At 46.1% G+C, this 18,565-nt stretch overlaps 1 long non-coding RNA gene across 7 annotated transcripts in view; it reads right to left on the bottom strand.

Annotated features, from left to right (window-relative positions):
• LOC103672300 overlaps positions 1-18,565 on the bottom strand; it is an 87,800-nt gene that overhangs the window by 22,305 nt on the left and 46,930 nt on the right. For 5 of the 7 annotated variants that reach the window (XR_005837107.1, XR_005837104.1, XR_005837106.1 and 2 more), the window contains one exon: positions 784-974. This is a non-coding gene — a long non-coding RNA (uncharacterized LOC103672300). Of the gene's footprint in view, positions 1-783; positions 975-4,148; positions 4,245-13,856; positions 13,972-18,565 lie in introns of those variants that run through there. The other 2 variants (XR_005837108.1, XR_005837111.1) reach the window with 2 other exon arrangements.

Genomic DNA, 18,565 nt, shown 5'->3' with positions numbered 1-18,565 from the left:
TAGTACAAGAAAAGAAGCAGGGGACCAGCTGGGAGGCTTTTGAAGAGTTCAGGTGAGGACAGCTGTGCCTTGAGGCAGGGGGTTGGCAGTGCAGATGGAGAGAAATGGGGAGATCACAGATGTTTCTGGAAGTAGAACTAATAAGACTAGGGTGCCTGGGTGGCTCAGTCAGTTAAGTGTCTGCCTTTGGCTCAGGTCATGATTCTGGAGTCCCAGGATCTAGCCCTGCATCGGGCTCCCTGCTCTGTAGGGAGCCTACTTCTCTCTCTCTCTCCCTCTGCCCCTCCCCCTGCTTGTACACTCTCTCTCTCTAATAAATAAAATTAAAAAAAAAAAAAAGAACTAACAAGACTAGCTGAAGGATTCGTTACAGGCTGACATAGGGTACCTAGGAGAGGAGTTAAGATTTTAGCCCCACTCAGAGGATCATAGGGAAAGAGAGGAAAAAAGGAAACAAGATGAAACCAGAGAGGGAGACAAACCACAGAGACTCTTAATCTTAGGAAACAAACTGAGGGTTGCTGGAGAGGAGGAGGAGTGGGGGTATGGGGTGGCTGGATGATGGACATTGGGGAGGGTATGTGTTGTGGTGAGCGCTGTGTGTTGTCTAAGACTAATGAATCACAGACCTGTACCCCTGGAAAAAATAATACTATATATGTTAATAATAATTTTTAAAAGATTATAGCCTCACTGCCTTCCCCCCCAAGACCTTATGCTTTTTCTCCCTATTTTCTCTCTACTCTCTCCTCTCTGCCTTCTCTTCACCATCTCCAAACCTACCCATTGCCACAGGTAATGCATGCCCCGCCATTTCTGCTTTCCTTGGTCCCAGGCATCTTCCTTCACTCAATCTCTGGATCCTTGTGTGCACGCGTCCATCAGCAGGTGCCAAGATAAATTCCTGCTTCGGCAGCTGTGTTCTGTACCCCTATTAGGTGATCCGTTCTTCAAGGGTAGGTATCCCAGCAAAGCTGTAGGACAGAATGGCATGTTAGCTATGAGCACAGCCAGAATCTCATTCGTTAGTGACGTTAACTAAGTTACTGATGTCTCTGAGCCTCAACCTCAGGTTGAAAAAAAAAGGGAGGGGCCTGTGATTAAAGAGTTAACACATTTAAGTGCTTAGTACACACAGTGCCTGGCATATAGTAAGCCTCCGAAGAATGATAGCTGTGGTTATTATCTGCAAGACAGTTGTGCTGCTTGTGACCATGACTTTGGGCAAGTGGTTTTCCCTCTTTAAGTCTCAGTTTGCTCATCTGTAAAATGGGATGTAGATAGAATTCAGCTCTAAGATTCTCAGTGCCTCTGTTCCATTTGTTAAGGCTTTAGAATCTACCTTGGGTAATGTTACCCAAAACCCTATGATGTGATTCGTTCTTCATAAGGCTGCACCGCCCTCTATTGGAGGTACTCTGCCAGCATTTGTCGGATCCTTAAATCAGCAGACACTTAGAAGCCCAGAGAGAGCCCCCTCGCCTATATTCTGGTAACAGTCTCTTCTTAAGTAACATCTCTCTCCATGTAGCTATGGATTATATTTACAAAAACAAAACAAAACAAAAAGTGGGTTTTCTGCACTTTAAAATTCTGTCCCTATTTTATTCTTTTAGGTCCTTATAAGAATTTGAGCGTTTTTTTAATTAACTATTTATTTTGACATAATTTCAGACTCATGAAAAATTTGCAAGAAAATTATGCTATATCCTTCACCCAGATTCCTCAAATGTTAACACTTAACCTAATTTGCTTTATCATTTCCTCTCTGAGTCTCTGTTTCTCTTTCTCTGTGTCTCTGTCTCTGTCTCTCTCTGTGTATATATACACACATACACATACACATATATACATACATATCTAGTGCATATTTTTTTCCTGAATCCTTGAGTCTAAATTAGACACAAAGCCCTTTTATCCCTCAATCCGTTATTAATGATGATATATTATTTTCAAATCTTCAGACTTTATTCAAATTTTCAAATTATTTCCATAATCTCTAGAGCAGAAGAAAATCCACATTCCATTTTACATTCAGTTGTCATGTCTCCTTAGTTTCCTTTACTCTGGAATAGTTTCAAAAATTTTCTTTGTCTTTTAAGACATCGACATTTTTAAAGAATTCAGGCCAGACATTTTGCAGAACGTTCCTTTATTTGGATTTGCTGGATGTTTCCTAATGATTAGATCCCAGCTATGCATTTTTGGCAGCAATACCACACAAAATTTAGGCTTTTTTTCAGTCTAAAAAAAAGCAGTGTGTATTTAGGAAAGATATGCAATAATGATATAGAAAATTGTACAATTATTTATGTGTTTCTTTATATAAGCAAACACTTGGGGAGCTTTCCAAAATACTGGGGGGCGCCTGGGTGGCTTAGTCGGTTGAGCGTCCGACTCTTGATTTTGACTCAGGTCGTGATCTCAGGGTCCTGGAATCAAGCCCCTTGTCGGCTCTGTGCTCAGTGGGGAGTCTGCTTAAGGTTCTCTCTCTCCGCCCCCCACCCTTTCTCTAACACATGGGCTCCCTCCCCCACCCTCTGTAAAATGAAACAGGGGCACCTGGGTGGTGCAGTCGATTGAGTGACTGACTCTTGGTTTCGGCTCAGGTCCTGATCTCAAGGTGGTGAGATCAAGTTCTACAGAGGTCTCCATGCTCAGTGGGGAGTCTGCTTGGGATTCTCTCTCCCCCTCCCTGCCCCTCCTGCTTGTGGTCTCTCTCTCTCTCTCAAAAATAAATAAATATTTTTTAAAAATAAGATAAATCTCCTTAGGGGCGCCTGGGTGGCGCAGTCGTTAAACATCTGCCTTCGGCTCAGGGCGTGATCCCGGCGTTCCAGGATCAAGTCCCACATCAGGCTCCTCCACTAGGAGCCTGCTTCTTCCTCTCCTACTCCCCTGCTGTGTTCCCTCTCTCGCTGGCTGTCTCTCTGTCAAATAAATAAATAAAATATTAAAAAAAAATAAGATAAATCTCCTTAAAAGATTAAAAATAAAATAAAAATACTGATGCCCAGCCCCATCCCTAGAAATGTTCCTAAAATTAGGATGTTTTTTGAGTGTTAGTATTTTTTTTAATTCTCCTGGTGCTTCTACCGTGCAGTCCGAGTTGAGAGCCATTGATTTCTACTCTGCTAACTCCAAAAGGAACATTAACAAGTTACAGAGATCCATAAAAGTACGGTAAGATAAACTGGGAGAAGGGGAAGGACCCTCAAAAGGAGAAGGACAAGGATGAAGTCTCATAAGCTTGCTTTGAGTGGGCCATAAATTTGCTCTAACAAACAACATGAAGATAGTGGAATGATGGGAAAGGCAGAAATCCAATTTTAAATGATATACACAAGATAAACTTACATAGCATCTAGAAAAAAAATAGAAGTGTCAGAGGTTGCATTTGAATGGTAGCATTATGGGTGATCTTCCCTGTTTCCATATTTCTCTTTATTTTCAAATTCTCCCTTAAAGACTCTGAGGTCCTTTTTATAATGTTTAAAATGTTTTCAAAATATCAGTATAATTAAAATAATTTTCTTTCGTGCAGCATTTCTTTGGCAAAGCTCACATTATAATAGCAAGGCAATGATGACCACTTGCTTGCATGTGTCACGTATCATGCTATAAGCTTTACACAGAGTCTCTCTTAATGCTTATAGCTAATCTTTGAGGCAGGTACTATTATTAACCCCATTTCTTTTTTTTTTTTTAAGATTTTATCTATTTCTTTGAAAGAGAGAGAGAGCACAAGCCAGGGAGAGGGGCAGAGAGAGAGAGAGAGAGAGAGAAGCAGATTCCCCACTGAGCAAAGAGCCTGACATGGGGCTTGATTCCAGGACCCTGAGATCATGACTTGAGCCTAAGGCAGACACTTAACCAACTGAGCCACGCAGGTGCCCCTATTAGCCCCACTTCACAAGACAAAGAAGCTGACTCAGAAAGGTTAAGTCACTTGCCCAAGCCCAGACAACTTCCAAGGATCAGAACAATCATTTTACTGGAAAGCTTAACATTTCACTCTAAGAACAGCAATATCTAATCGCTAGGTGAAATAAGTACTCTTACGCAAACCCTGCTAAATTCAGCTATTTCACAGCTTGTTTGTTAAAGGCTATTTTCCATATCAGATGAACGTTAAATTTGAAAAACACCTTGTTATGCTTTGCTTAGTCGCTTTGAAAATAGAATGAAAATTCTTGCCATACTTGGGTTAGTAGCTTTCCACCAACATTTAGCCATGTGCTTTTCTAAGGGAAAAAAAAAAAAAAAGCAAATGTACAAAATAAATTACAGTAGCCAGGCAATATTCAGTAATTTCATTTATAATACGGATTTTACACATGATGCAAACATTTCTAGAACAGAGTCATTCTTCAAAAGGAACTCAAAGAATGTCTTTAATGTTTTCCCCATGCATTGAGACCAAACATTTTTACTGAGATCTCTCTAAAAAGCTCAGGAATAGGAAAACAAAATGTAAAAGTCTGGTTTGGTTTAGTGTAGTTGAGTTTTAATTGCTTTTGTTTCTAAGAAAAAGAATTGGAAAAATATGTGGGCTTTTCCACTGGGAGTTCTAGAACCAGCACAGGGCCAGGGGGAGGGGGGGTCAGAAGATCTGGGTCCTGGTTAAGTCACTTCTCCTCTCTGGGTTTTTAATGTCTTTGTTTATAAAATGAAGAGTTTGGACCAGACCATCTGCTAAGGTAACCCCCAGCTCAAAAATTCATGATTTTCCAACTGGATTGTCCTGCATTGTTCTTAATTACCAGACTCTAATGAATGACCCAAATGGCAGCCCTCCCTTAGGTCCGGGCAGTCCCGAGAGAGTGCCAGGGCCTTGTTGGAAACACGAGAGAAATGAGTCAAGGCAGCTTTCTCCCTGTCCACCCTCCATCCACTGAGGCTGCTCTCAGCTCCAGTAAGATAGAGGCCCCTGCAAGAAAAGAGAAAAACAGAAAGGAAATGGAATATCTGCATTTAGAGAAGAGGAAGAAGACAGTGGAGGAGGAGAAGGGAAGGAAAGATCCCTTTTTGTTAAGGATTTTCATATATTTAACCATCCCAACCATCAAAGTCTATGTAATATATGCTTGTATTCCAAATCGGATACAGTAAATTTAGATCTGTAAAGATTCCTTTAAAAAGTACTGCGTTTATTTAAAATTCTCCCAAATGTTTTTCATTAAAGGAAAAGCTTTTTCATCCCATCACTCATAGTTTCTAGAGCTGTGCCGTCCAATATGGTAGCTACTAGCCACCTGTGGCTATTTAGATGTAAATTTAAATTAATGAAAATTACATTGTGTTTAAAAATCAGCCCCTGGATCACATTAACCACATATCAAGTGCTCAAAGCCACATGGGGCTAGTGGCTACTGTCCTGGGCAGTGCAGACATAGAATATCTCAATTACTGAAGAAAACTCTATTGAGCAGCACTGGTCTAGAGTGCTTGATTAAGGGAAAATGGAGTTGGGAACATGTGACAGAAAATTAGACAATGGGAGGACGAGAGTGATACGGTCAACTGTTAGCAATTATGATAATTATAATAGTTCCAACTATTGAGTTAAGCAATTTATATGCATCCTGTCACTCCTTAAAACACCCTCATGAGGGGCGCCTGGGTGGCTGTCGTTAAGTGTTTGCCTTCAGCTCAGGTCATGATCCTAGGGTCATCCCTCCCAGGGGCTCCCTGCTCAGTGGGGAGCCTGCTTCTCCCTCTCCCACTCCCCCTGCTTGTGTTCCCTCTCTCACTGTCTCTGTCAAATAAATAAATAAAATCTTTTTTAAAAAAATTTTTAAAAAGCACCCTCATGAGGTGGATACACATATTATCCCTATTTTACAAATGGTAAAACTGAGGTTTAAAGAGATAAAATTGCCCAAGGGCAAGAGCAAGCAGTTAAAGCCAGTCTATCCAGCACCACAGTCCATGGCTTATTGCCTTCTCACCTCAAGCTGAAGGGGCAAGACAGACCTCCAGCTGGTTGCAGTAGGTGTTGTGATAGTCATCCTGTCCGCACTGTCCTAGGCACTGGGGACACCATCGCCCAAGCACCCCACCCTTGGGGCAGGTGAGAGACAACCGAGTAGTAAAAATTAATCGCTTCAACCAGTGACTAAGGCAAAGAAGTTAACAGAACAGGCTAACATGGTGGACATCGATGGGGAAGCGGCTCCTTGAGGCACTGGGCAGGGGAGGGATGACATCTGCACTGAGACCTGAATGAGGAGAAGGAACCAGCCAGAGGGAGAGTGGAGGCATTGACAGCGCAAATGCCGAGTCGAGGCAGGGCTGTAGCTTGGTGAGCTAGAAGTGACCAGCACGGCCCCAGCTGGTGAGAAGCAGAGGAAAGCACGGGGCGCATTAAGTGGAGGGCCAGCTGTCCCTGCCTCAGGAATAGTCACCTCAGCTTCTGGGTGAGAAAAGAAAACCCAGGGGCACCTGGGTGGCTCAGTTGGTTAAGCATCTGCCTTCAACTTAGGTCATGATCCCAGAGGCCTGGGACTGCGCCCCGAGTAGGGTTCCCTGCTCACTGGGGAGTTTGCTTCTCCCTCTCCCAATGACCCTCCTTCTGGCTTGTGCTCTCTCTCCCTCAAATAAATAAATAAGATCTTTTAGGAGCAAAAGAAAAGAAAACCCAGAGGGCCCGCAGGCAACTCTCCTCATTCATCTGTACTCTGGCCGCCCCGGTGGGCCATCTTTTCATCTGGCCCTAATTGATGCCCACTCTTCTAACTGGCCTCCTGCTTCCACTGTGGCCCCTGGAGTCTGTCTCTACTCAGCAGCCACAATGACCCTGTTACTCTCCAAGAGCAAAGAGTAAAAGACAAAGGCATTGAGATGGCTTGCGAGGCCCTAAGTGTTCTGCTCCCTGCCATTCTCCTGACCGGCTCTCCTCTGGCCTCCTCCTGTGCACTCCACACCAGCTACACTGGCCCCTTGCTGTCCCCAAACACATCAGACCCACTCCAGCCTTTGGGTTGCTCAGCTGGAATGCCCTTCCCCCAGTTCACTGCATAGTTCACTCTCTGACCTCCTTAAGGTTTGGCTCTGATACCTTCTCCACGAAACCTTCTCTGACCACCATATTCCAAATCAAAACCCTCTTATTTGCTTTACTTTTTTCCCTATCACTTATCCCCTGCTAACATGACATGTTTTCTCCTGCAGTTCTTGAATGCATTTAGACTATATATTTCTATTTCCCATCTTATCCTTTCCATGACAGCAGGAGGAGTCTTTGCCTTGTTCCCTGCTGCATCCTTGGATAAATGCAGAATGAACACTGAGCTCCACCCTCTTAGGGGTCCTCTTCCAGATTTGAGGCCCTATCCCCTGGCACAGTAAATGTGACAGAACCCCCTTCTCCCTATGACCCCCTGATTTTTGTTATTAGTCACAGATGACTGATCCAATAAGATGATTTTTTTTTTTAATATTTAAACCTGTGACACCTTCCAGTTAAAAATTTAACCAGGCCCCTGCAGGCCTTTCCCCAGCCTAAGACACAGACCCTATGAAGACCAGCACCAGCCAACAGAAATATAATGCAAACCACATATGCAATTTTAAATTTTCTGGTAGCCACATTGAAAAAGTAAAAAAGAAACAGATGAAATTAATGTTACTACTATATTTTAACTCAGTATATCCAAACATCATCATTTCAACATGTAATCAATACAAAAATTATTAGTAAGATATTTTATGTTTCCGGGACACCTGGGTGGCTCAGTCGGTTGGGCATCTGCCTTCAGCTCAGGTCATGATCTCCGTGTCCTGGGATTAAGCCCCACATCAGGCCTCTCTGCTCAGTGGGGAGCCTCTTTCTCCCTCTCCCTCCACCTCTCTGCCCTGCTTGTGATCTCTCTCTTGCTCGATCTCAAATTAATAAATAAAATCTTTTTTTAAAAAAAGATATTTTATGTTGTCTTTTAATACAAAGACTTCCAAGTTCAGGATGTATTTTATACCTAAAGCACATCTCCACTTGAACCAGCCACACTTCAAGTGCTCTAGCCATATGTGGTTAGTGGCCACAGCACAGCTCTGTGGGTTCTGGAAGAGAGGCTATGGGTACGTAGTGGCCAAGCAGGAGCTTTGGACCTCTGTCCGAAAGGGCTGCTAAAAATCTCACATGGGCAGAAGCTCCAGAAGCAAGTAAGCCTCGTTCTCTCTCATTCCCTCAGGCCCTGCCACAGGTCACTTAGGCTCATGGTTCTCCCTTGGGTGCTGTGGGTTCCTGATCCTTCTGGGTCTCTTCCACATCAAGGCATCCCCCCCCCCCTCCCAGGGACACACCAGACTCTGCACTGGGGAGAATCTGGGGTCAGCCCCCTCCACCCAGGGGAGGAATGCAGGGACCAGACCCTCTCTCCCAGCAGCCCAGGGAAGAAATGCATGCAGAGGGCTCCGTCTCCCAGACAGGAGCCGTATGTCCAGCCCTAAAAACGGAAGGAGAAGGGGAAAACTGGCCCTTCAGCTGGAATTTCTGTTCATGCTTCTTTCCAGGAAAAAAAAAAAAATTCTGAAGCAATTTTGGCTTCCCTCTCTCCCAAGTCAGGACAGTTGACCGGTTCCCAGGGTGAAGTTACTTGGATTCAGCCCCCCTGCTCATAAAGCTCTTTCCCCGAAGACTCTGCCATATGGTCTTGTTTTGCATGCGAGGCTTGCCGCAGCCTCAGTCTGGGCCGCCCCGTCTCTCAGACTCCCACCCACTTACTGTATTTTTATCAACCTCCCCTAACCCCACACGCTCGCTTCTGCCTTTTCCTCCACCCCATCAGGCTCTGCTGTGGTTTTTGATGATTTCCCCTTTGTTTAATCATTCTGGTGAAATAGGACCCAAAATAGAAAACAAGAGAGTGCTGACTTGGATGGGAAATAGACCCGCTAGAACAAGTTCAAGTAACAACAATGTGCTAATCGCCATCTCCTGAGCATCGCCAGCTCGCCCATTTATGGCCAGAGTGTCATCTTACAAACCAGGGCAGCACTTTTACTCTGCCGGGACAACACGTGTGTGTGTGTGTGTGTGTGTGTGTGTGTGTGTGTGTGTGTGTGTTGAAGGCCTACTACGGACAAGGCTCTATCGTGCCAGGCTCTAGGGGAGAGACAGAAGTGGGCATGGGTGTCAAGGCTTCTGCCCCCAAGGACATTGTAGAGAATAAAGACAATGGCTGCCCTGCCCTGAAGGCTTTAAATCAGGCTGTCAGGGGGGTGGGAAGGCTTCACGGGGGAGGGGCACTCAAGCTGGAACTGGAAGGACTGCCTGCATTGCTGCTGGAAAGGACAAGGACGGAGGAAAGCGAGCATAGAGGCAGGAAATGGGAGGGAAGCACTCACTCAACACAGCAGCCAGCTTCTGCCAGGTCAGGGGGGCCAGTGCCAGACTGATGGCTCAACGTGTTTAATATCATCCTTACATGAAGGAAGGATGAGCAGCTTCCATGCCCAGGTCACCCATCAGCATTTCCTTCGCTTCAGTGTTCTGAGCTCTGAGAGCATCCACATCAGAAGGCTGAAGGAAGGGAGACTAAAGAACAGAAGGACAATCTGGGTCCTCACAGCTGAGCCGCCACCACTCTGGGACCCTCCACAAGACTCAGCATCACCAGGCTGCGGGCCACCTGGACTCGATGACAAGCTTAGCCCAGGTGGCTTGAGTTACAAAGACTGAGGCCTTCCCAGATCCAGCCCCAGGCTGCTGCTCCCTGCTCTGTCCTCTTCAAACAGTGTGAGGGGCCACCCTCCTGTGGAGTGGATACTTAAAGATTATTTTCTCTTTTGCAAAAACAGAATATAGAGAGAGGACAAAAGAAAACGTCCCCAACCCCTCCACCCCGCAAAGTATTGCCTGCTCTGAGGCAACCAACCAATTGACGGGGGAAAGTCTGAAAGAGCTTTTACAAATCACACAAATTCAAAATGAGAGGCTTATTTTTATCGCGTCTGGAACCATCCCTCCAAGTACAGCTCAGTGATCCAAGGGAGGCCATTCCTGGTCCCCATTTAAGTGGTGGCCTCCGCACACGCTCCATCACATCACCTGAGTTTGAAATGTTTTTAAGATTTATTTATTTATTTGAGAGAGAGAGAGAGAGAGAGAGATGGGGGAGGGGCAGAGGGAGGGAGAGAATCTTCAGCAGACTCCCTGCTGAGTGCAGAGCCCGACGTAGGGCTCGATCTCATGACCCCAAGATCATGACCTGAGCAGAAATCAATAGTCGGCCGACGCTTAACTGAATGAGCTGCCCAGGCACCCCTGAATTTTTTTTTTAATAGCATTGATCACGATCTGAAATTCTCTTGTTCATTCATTTGGCTTCTTGTTGATCACAGGGGTCCTCCCTCAGCCCCCAACCAAACCGCGTCCCCAGAAGAGCAGGGTCTGTCATGGCACAGGAGTATCCCCAGTGTTTTGCAACAGTGTTATCATGAAGTGGTTACTCCGCAAGTACTTGCAGAAATTCAGAGGGCTGAATGGTAGTATCCATTAGATCTAGAAATGCACATGCCCTCCTCTCGGAAAATGAAACTGGTAGTGAATCTGACTTCCATTTTCCTTCAAGGAACTAAGAGAAGCTCTGAACCTCACTTGTCAAAACAGTTTATTACACCACTGTTTGTAATAACAAAAGCCTGGAAGAACCTAAATGTCCATGTGGTTAAATAAATTACGATACAGTTACACAAGGACGATACTATGCATACTTATGAAAGAACAAGGAAGCTCTTTGTGAACTGATAGAGAAAGATTTCCTGGATATAAGCTTCAGTGAAAAGAGCAAAGTACAGGACAGTGTTAAAGTATGCAATCACTGGTCAGAGGAAAAAAATGGGGTGGGAGGGTGTGTTCATATGTGCTCACTTATGCAAACAGTATTTCTACCAGGGTGCAAAAAAAATGTCTACCTGCAGGGGTGGGGAACTCGATTACTTGGGAGGGTAACAATTTTTCATAAACCTTTTTGTAAATTTGGAGTTTTGAACCATTAGAATGTATTACCTATTCAAAAATAAAATCAATTAAATCCACAACCATATTCATTTATTTAAAATATCTATTGATTGAATAATTACTTAGTTTCCCTTGGTGGCTTTCAGGAAGCAGAAGCCAGTGTCCCCTCCCATTCTCACTCAAGGTCACACTCCTAAACCTGCCTTTGCTCTTCCCCCCCTGTAAAATAAGGCCACATTCCTGAAGGTGGGGCCCCTGAAGGAGGTTGTGTCACTTGCTTGCTGTAGGTGTGTGAAGGACAGGTAAACAGTAGCATGTGGTGGCAACAGGAATTCCCTCCGTGCCAGTGTGTTCCTGTAAACAATAAAAGAATGTCATCATGCTTACCTTCTAGGGAGTTTTCCAAAAACAACTTTCCTGCTTCCTTAAGCAACTAGATAAAAAAATAAATAAACTTGGCTCTGCTCTGACTCAACTGGCTCCGCTGGAAACCATGGAGTCTGGGGAAATTCTTTTTTTTTAAGATTTTATTTATTTATTTGAGAGAAAGAGAGTACGGGGGAGGGGGATGCAGAGGCAGAGGGACCAGCAGACACCCCACTGAGCAGGGAGCCCAATGTGGGGCTCAATCTCAGGACCCAAAGATCACAACCTGAGCCAAAGCCAGACCCTTTTAACCAACTGAGCCACCCAGGTACCCCAGTCTGGGGAAATTTCTGGGTAAAGAAGCAGCAGTAGGCTCTTGAGTGCGTGTTATATACTGGCAGTATCGTTCTTGAACTGATGGAAAAAGGGCCTCTTGGAAGCTATAGTGTCCACAAACAGCAGGGCCAGCCCAGGAAATCCAAGCTAATCTCCTAACCTGGCTCTGAAGGCAGCATGCAGGGTCAGCTTCATAGGTAAGCCCCCCTCACTTAGAAGGGTCTTTGCACCTGTTTTAATGCTCTACTGTCACAATCTTGACATTCTTTTTTTTTTTTTAAAGATTTTATTTATTTATTCGACAGAGATAGAGACAGCCAGCGAGAGAGGGAACACAAGCAGGGGGAGTGGGAGAGGAAGAAGCAGGCTCCCAGCAGAGGAGCCTGATGCGGGGCTCGATCCCACAACACCGGGATCATGCCCTGAGCCGAAGGCAGACGCCCAACCGCTGTGCCACCCAGGCGCCCCATAATCTTGACATTCTTAATAAATCTTTAACAAGTGGCCCATATTTGCATTTTGTACTAGGCCCTACAAATGACATAGTCAGGCCTGCGGGGAATTATCACAAAAATCCTTGTCATCTCTTATCGTTTGTTGTGAAAAATACAGTGTTCTCATTCACCAGTGTACCTGCTTTTATCAGATCCCTTTCTGAAAATCATTTTAGGAGAGCTTCAGAGTCCAGGTACCTGTGGCCATGTGGGAAGGCAAGGGCATGCAAGCTCAAGGTCAAGGGACAGGGCAGGCCACTCTCTACCAACTTTGGAAGAGCCAGTCACTGCCAGCATTTGTCTTCATTCCTGGCTCACACGAGGTGCCTAGAATTACTGGTTTACAGTGTAGCACCTTTGAGGAAAATCCAAAGAAGTCACAGGGACAGGCCTCTAATTTTTTTTGCATTTGTTCTTTAATTCCAAAAATATTCATTGAGCACATACGTGCTGGGCATGCAACAGGAAGGCACCTTGGCTGCCGTCATGAGCTTACAGCATGGCAGAGCTAGGCAATAAGCAACTAAATGAACACAATGAGAAATATGAATTGTGATAAGTGCTGTGGAGGAAACAGATGCAGAGAGAGAGGGAAACTGGTGGGTGGTGGGGACTACTTGGATAGAGTCATCAGGGCCAGCTTCCAGTTGCTCAGTTTACCAACCTGATATGGCACTTGTGTGCAAAATAACAAGGTTTAGTATAAATGCCCGACAAGTGTCAGACACGTGCCTTGTGGAAGGGCTCATGCTCACTGAATGAGAAGTATTAATCTTTTCTCAGGAGCACTGAGCCCCTGAAACACACTGGCCTGGAAGGCAGGAGCCCGCAGTCAGTGGGCCCTCCATCTACCTGAGACTTGAGGGTTTACAAAGCACATTCATACCTGTCTTCTCATTCTTAACAACTTTTGAGACCAAGCGGCGAGTATCAACTCCACCTTCTATAAGGAGGTTTAGAGGGGCTCATCGAATTTGCCTAGGTCACACAGGTAATAAGGAGTCAGGAAGGCTAGCTGATGCCAAGTCTCTCTGAGGCTCGTCCTAGTAAGCCATGTCATAACACGTCGGGGACCTCCCATGTTTAAAAGAAGCTGCCTTCCTTTCTGAGATATCACGGGAAAGGCACAGGGAGGGCCCCCGCTGCCTGTGACCCCACCCAGAACCACAGCCTAGTAGAGTTCCAAGGGCCCACAAAGATCCTAGCCAGTCTCCTCATTTTATAGCTGAAGAAAACACAGACTCACAGAGGGAAGGCAGTTCATGGCAGAACAGGACTAAAACCCAAATCTCCAGCCCAGATCTCTTTCCATTTCACTCAAGACATTCTGGATTTGGCTCACTTCCATCTACAGAAAGGTTAGCCCTTGAGCTAGGAAAACTTTGCGAGAAAGAAGAGTTAACCAGAACTAAAATGTAAAGGCTTGCCTGGCAACTAGAAGGGTGGCTATGTGTGCTTTTGCCACCTGGCACCCATTTTACCCTTTCTTTTTTAAAGATTTTATTTATCTATTTATTTATTTGAGAGAAAGGGCGATAATGAGAGAGAGCACAAGTAGGCAGGAAGGGCAGAGGGAGAAGCAGACTCCCCGCTGAACAGGGAGCCCCACGCAGGACTTGATTCCAGGACCCTGCGACCATGACCAGAACAGAAGGCAGACGTTTAACCACTGAGCCACCCAGGCACCCCCATTTTACCCGTTTTTCTGGTGTTCCTCGTCCTCAGGCTTCCCCTTGGAGGACAGCTCACATCCCCTAGTCAGGCTCTGCACGTGGGTAGAATTATTTCCAGGAGCTCCAGTCACTTCCTGATTTGGGGGTGGGCACGTGACTCAGGGTTGGCCAATCAGAGCATCACATTTTTCTGGCCATGGTGATTGGCTCAGGAATAGACATGTGACCTAAGCTCAGCCATTCATGTTTTCTCCCGCCAGAACCCTCAATCTTGACAGCAGGGCTGGAGCAGGAGATGTAGCTGGAGCTTATCCATTCCTGCTGCAGCAGCCTGTTCTTTTCAGCCTAAGTCTTTAGCCTTCTCAACCATTCATCCTAACTGAAGACCCCTCTGCAACCCTTTTGAAATGGTAGTTAGGAAATCAAGCGATGATATGGTTTCTCTTATCTCCTGACAACTCTTTTACTGACAGGTCGCAGCTCTGGTCTTGAATAGTTACGTGGAAAATGAGACCCAATGCAAGAAAATTCAGTGGACACAAAGTCTTTTCATGATTCCTTTAAGTCAGTGATTCTCTGTGTGAGGTCCCTAGATCAGCAGCAGCAACAGCAACAGCCTCTGGGAACTTGTTAGGAATGCAAATTCTCAGGTCCCACCCCAGACTCGAGGCATTAGAAACTCTGGGGGAGAGGCAGCAGTCTGGATTTTTCAGAAGCTCTCCAGGTGATTCTGATACCCACTAGACCCTGAGAACTTCTGCTTTAAACCGCTAAGTTCAGTCCTATATGAATTTACTTAAAACATTCAAATATGAACTATATGTCAATTTTTTTAAGTAAGGCCTACACCCAATGTGGGGCTCACTCACCACCCAGAGATCAAGGGTTGCATGCTCTATGGACTGAGCCAGCCATTTAAATGTTTAAAAAAATTGAAACATGAAAGGGAAAAGATACCTAAAATTTGTGTCTCACTTCAAACCAAATTTTGTAAGATTATTTTATGTTAATCTAGTGACCTGAAGACAGGGCTTGGCATCAAACAGACTTAAGTTCTAACCCTCCCTCGGCTACTTGTTGGCTATGTGAATTTAGGCAAATTATGACATTTTAAGCTTCAGTTTTCTCATCTAAAATACCTGCAATAAAAACCCCTCTGTCACAGGTCATGTGGACATTAAATGAGACAATGAATGTAAAATTGCTAGCACATAAGATCTCAGTACATTTCAGCTATTATTATGTATATGGAATTAAGGCTACTGATTACTTACTTACACACACAGACTCCCTTTCACCATTCCAGGCTGGCTGAGAACACGTTTACCATTTGTTTGAAATTCATGTCTAACCTGAGAGCACACTAAATGGAATCAGAAAGCCCACGTCCTAGGCTTGGCACTGCCAATAACTCACCACATGACATTCAGGGAGCCAATTCCCACCTCTCAACCACAGGTTCCTCAGATTTTAAATAACCAGGTTGAGACTAGCTGGGCTCTAAGGTCCTTCTGGGCTCCGACACTCTAAAATTCTATGCCTTAAGGCTTGAACGGGTTTTTTTTAATTTGCTGTAGGAGGCACAGGCCTCAGTGTCAAAATGCATCTGGGAGCATCTATTTTTTAGGAGAAATGAAAGGAGGACCGAGCTCTAAAGGTGGGTATGAGAGGGAGGCAAATCTTCCCACAGAGCAAATGTCCCTATAGATTTACCCACCTGTCTCAGGGACCACCCCACCCCCCAGACTGCACCACCACAGAACAGGTCTCCTCATTCAGCCAGGAAAAGCACTCTCCCTTTCTCTGTCTACTGCCAATTGCTTCATCACCTGGCTTGGGTTGAGTACACAGAAACTCTGGCCAGGGGCCCTCCCAAAACAGAAAGCACAGTGGCCACGAGCCCTTGAACTGCCAATAAGAACAAGAAGTTCAGTCGCTGCTGGGTTTTAAGCCAGGTTCCAGGTCATCTCATAATAGCCCTACTCTGCTTAAGCCAACACAGTGTGGCATCAAATCATTCTTTTCATCTTCCTCTTTTTATTGATCTACATTTTCTGTGGTGTTTCCCCCTACACCGTATGTTTACCATTTCTGTTTCATTCTCAAAGCGATAGCCTTTGGAGACCCTCACCAAGCACAGTGAGACTTGTTTGGCGGTAAGAGTACAGTGCTCCCGGAGGCTGGAAGCCCCCGGTCATGGGTATCCTGGCAAGTCACTTAGCACCCTAGGCTCTGCTTGTCACTGTCATAAAGTAAGTGCAGGTTGGACCAGCACCTCACCTAGAATACTTCCCAAGACTGCAAATCACCACTCAAGGGTTGGTGGCTGGCAAAACTGCTACACAGAGTCCTGAATCTGGTCCTGCCCCCTCCACAACCACAGGCCACTGTGCGGTCTTGGCCAGCTATTTATGGACGTGAGTAAGTAGGGAAGACAATGTGAATGGACTGGTGCAAATGTACCAACAATACAGCCCTGCTATCCTGCTAAGGGATTGGGGCGTGGGGGGTCAGCAAGTGGGGAGGTCTTGAAAGACTCACATACTTCCCCAGACTCCCAAACTCATAAAGGACAGACTGGGAAGATAGGAGGCAGCTGGATTCATCCATCTCGTCCAATATTTCAGATGAGGAAACGGAGGCCCAAAGTGAGGAAATGAGTCCTTAAGGTCACACAGAGAGTAGGTGACCCCAGGTCAATGCTCAGCCAACAACAGCCCCTGACTCTGCTTTTATGTCATGAAAGCTAATGGGCCCAGGGGATGGACCCTTCAGCCCTACTAACTGGGATGCTCATCAAAGCTGCAAATCACCCCCTGGCACCGCTACCCCCGCAGTAGCGACAGGAGGTGGCTCTGACCCTGGCTGCATTGTTCCCAGGCTATCTCAGCAAACGGCCTGCCTGGGCTTGCCATGTTATCTCTTTTTTTTTTTTTTTAAAGATTTTATTTATTTATTTGACAGAGATAGAGACAGCCAGCGAGAGAGGGAACACAAGCAGGGGGAGTGGGAGAGGAAGAAGCAGGCTCATAGCGGAGGAGCCTGACGTGGGGCTCGATCCCGTAACGCCAGGCTCACGCCCTGAGCCGTAGGCAGACGCTTAACCGCTGTGCCACCCAGGCGCCCCTGCCATGTTATCTCTTGATCTTAATCAGCTACACTCCATTTTCTTTTTTCTTTTTTTTTTTTTAAGATTTTATTTATTTATTCGACAGAGATAGACAGCCAGCGAGAGAGGGAACACAAGCAGGGGGAGTGGGAGAGGAAGAAGCAGGCTCACAGCGGAAGAGCCTGATGTGGGGCTTGATCCCAGATCGCCGGGATCACGCCCTGAGCCGAAGGCAGACGCCTAACCGCTGTGCCACCCAGGCGCCCCTACACTCCATTTTCGAAGGTGTTTTACCCACAAAAGCCTCCTTGGCCTCCCAATAGGAAATCCAGGCCAAGGTCCCAGAGTTAGTACCAAGGCCAGGCTGGGACTGGTTTGATAAGAGAAAGTACAAAGGATGCGCTAGGTCTGCAGCCTGCAGTGCCTTCAGAAATCCACACCTGTGCGCACGGAGGCAGCGCGGGGCAGTGGGAAGAGCTGGCAGACAGGCCAGGGTTCAAGTTCCAGCTACTTCCCAGCTGCGTGACTTTGGATCAGATATTCAGCCTTCTGAGCCTGACTGTTCTCATGTATAAGATAGGGGCGTTACCACTTTTCTCACAGGGTTGTTGGACTGTGTATGTAGCATCGCTAGCTTTGGGGACCTGGAAGATGAGACTCTGGGTGTGTTTGTTCCCTTGATGCTACATGTTGGAGTGGTGCTAGCGAAGAATTAGAGGTTCAGCCTGACCTGGAGGTGCCCAGGGTGTGACTGGCAGAGCCCATGCCTTGGGTTCGAGGATAGCCCTGATGCTCATCAGCTGTGGCCAATTCCTCCTCTCCTCTAAAATTCAATTTTCTAATCTCTAAGTGGAAAGCTTTTCCTGTACCCGAGATGATGGTGATGAAATTGCTTCGTAAACAGTAAAATACGCCAGTGTTATCTCTTCTCGTTAGCACACACTGGTTGTAGCCAAATCCTCCTGAGACCTTGGACAAGTCATTAAACTTCTCTGGGTGTATCAGTCAAGGTCCCAGCAGGAAACAGATGGCACGTCCAAACTGGGTGATTTGACTCGAGTGTAATAACACAGCTACTTATAAAGACATGTGCACAAAATGGATAGTGTGGTATTTCATGGCTAGTTACTGCAAGGAGCCCTTAGTACACCTAGGGCTTGAAGGAGCAAGGGAGAAGCAGTCGCTTGGACCATCCACAGGAGCCAAGGCCTTCAGAGGACGGACGCAGCCTGTGCAGGTGCTCTGGCAGGGAGGACAGGAGAAAATAATACTCTGATGTTGCTCTCTTCTGCCTTCCCATCGGCTGTGGGTGCTTCCCTCTGGCCCGATCAAACTGGAAACCAGACAGTAAGGAAACCCACTGATGCAGTCCACACAGGCCTGCCTCCCAAGACACGGCGCAGGGCAGGAAAGGGTAGAAAGCAGGTCTTGGAGGGGCATTTGGCAGAAATCTAGCACACTGGGCTGGAGTGCCTTCCACAGTTCAAGGGCGGTATTAAATGAGATGAGGTCTCCTTTGGAGCTCCCTCTCTGACAGAGTCTCAGCACTTTCCCCAAGCTTCAGACCAGAGCCCAGAAGATTTAGACCCAGAGGGAAATCCAACCCTCTCCTGGGGAGATCTTT

Source organism: Ursus maritimus, unplaced genomic scaffold, assembly GCF_017311325.1.
Source record: "Ursus maritimus isolate PB19 unplaced genomic scaffold, ASM1731132v1 scaffold_23, whole genome shotgun sequence".
Taxonomy (NCBI): domain Eukaryota; kingdom Metazoa; phylum Chordata; class Mammalia; order Carnivora; family Ursidae; genus Ursus; species Ursus maritimus.
This window is presented reverse-complemented; position numbering and strand designations above follow the sequence as displayed.